The 1,765-nt window shown below is 46.9% G+C and overlaps 1 long non-coding RNA gene across 1 annotated transcript in view; it reads right to left on the bottom strand.

The window, feature by feature from the left end:
- Positions 1-743: 743 nt before the first annotated feature.
- LOC116686160 (uncharacterized) overlaps positions 744-1,765 on the bottom strand; it is a 4,993-nt gene continuing 3,971 nt past the window's right edge. Inside the window, exon 3 of the long non-coding RNA XR_004331167.1 lies at positions 744-866. This is a non-coding gene — a long non-coding RNA (uncharacterized LOC116686160). The remainder of the gene's footprint in view (positions 867-1,765) is intronic.

The raw sequence follows: 1,765 nt of genomic DNA, 5'->3' as shown, positions 1-1,765 counted from the left end.
AAGGCTGCCACACAAAAAATGCATATAATACAATACATACATGAACAGACAAAAACACAAGTACGCATGATTCAGCAAGCAACACAAGTGCAAAAACAAGAGTAACCCAAAATACTGTCACTCAATCTATGACAGTGGCGTTCCTTTTCTGAAGATACAATAACAGCATACCTTCACTTAACGGATTGATGAGGTGAAATTAAGGACAGAGTCATTATCAGACCCATTGAGTCATTAATAAGAATATGGAAGGGGTGCATGGAGAACAGTAGCCCCACATCAGCCAGTGTAGGAGAACCAGTGTTCTCCATTGCCAGATATGGAGGACACCTGTGTAGATGAATAGAAGTCTTCCTAAACAGAGAAGACACTTCCACCTTCCACAGGTGTGAGTTTCCTGATTAGACCCTGGTGAAGTTACAATCTTTATTGGTACATGACCGTACATATTTCCCAGCATAGCTCCAGACCCCTATCAACCTGAGCAGACGTCGAATCAACCCAGAATAAAAGAAACCACCTGGGAGGGGGCTCAGAGCCTCACACAGAGCCATGGATCTACACTCAGTTGTCACTTTAGTAGGTCCAGCTAAGACCGATGCAGTCTAAGACCCATTTAGTGTTTTTGAAGCTACCAGCAAAAGAAAAAATGGAGGAGGTGCCAATAAATTGAGTTATATGAGTGGGTGCTCCCTATTTCGGGAACCTGCTTTGTTTTATCTAACGTCAGCAGTAGCACCGCTCCCTCTCTCTGTTCATTCTCTAGCTCGCTCGACCGCTTTGTTTCATCCAGCACCACTCCACATAGCCCTCTTGGATACTGTAGCAGTAGCTGTTGTTATAGCAACAAAAGACGCTCTCGGCGGCTCACTGCTAGGAGCCACTAAATCGTACACGCTGCTCCATGCCTCAGTGAACTTCTTCTGTGAAGAAGCTCCAACATCTGGGACTGGAAATCCAGCTGCAAAACAGCGTTAAATGCAGGAGAATACCTACATAGATGCAATGAAAGGATATGAAATTAATCAGGTCTTGCTTTTCAAAAGGTCCCTGTTGGCAGTTGGATTTTGAAGCGTCCCACCAGCACACGTACATGATTTGCCTCCTGGTGGTGTAGCACTGATTAATAATCCTGTCACCCTCCTGCTGATATGTTGTGGTTGTTCTGAGTTGCGGGTCAGTAAATATCTTCCTAACGCTGCTTTCAGCGGTTTACTCTCTGACATCCGACTGCTGGGATGCGTGTGTGCCCCCTCAGTAGACAGAGAGCCAGAGAGACAGCTTTTCTCAGTAAACTAGCCAACAAAGTCCGTGTGGTGGCATTGTCCCCCACTTTTCTTTGCAGTTTAGCCCAGAGCGTCTGTCCAAACACATTACATTCTCCCATGTCAGCGGCGCCCTGCCCACCACAGCCCGCCACAGCCCGCCTGAGTCGGCTCTGCAGAGTCTGACTGTTTGTTGTGGTGCCCTCACCCTGGGCATCATGCAGACAAGCCACTCTGGCTGGATGAGTGTGTGTGTTTGTGTGTGTCTTTAGGGTGACTCAGACTCTCTGACTGGTTGGCCAGCAGACCTCAGGGTCCGTTCCCATACAGTTGTGTTCTAAATAAGAGCAGTCCAACATCACTAACCTCGTAAATCCTATTTTTTGGTAGAAGTGATAGCAAATAATTCCTACAATCCTGCAAAAGCAACAGACCCAACAGTCACGACATGCACGCTGCTCATTCTCTGTGTGAGAAAGGAGGTGGAGTCGCCATTTTGT

Source organism: Etheostoma spectabile, unplaced genomic scaffold, assembly GCF_008692095.1.
Source record: "Etheostoma spectabile isolate EspeVRDwgs_2016 unplaced genomic scaffold, UIUC_Espe_1.0 scaffold317, whole genome shotgun sequence".
Classification (NCBI taxonomy): domain Eukaryota; kingdom Metazoa; phylum Chordata; class Actinopteri; order Perciformes; family Percidae; genus Etheostoma; species Etheostoma spectabile.
This window is presented reverse-complemented; position numbering and strand designations above follow the sequence as displayed.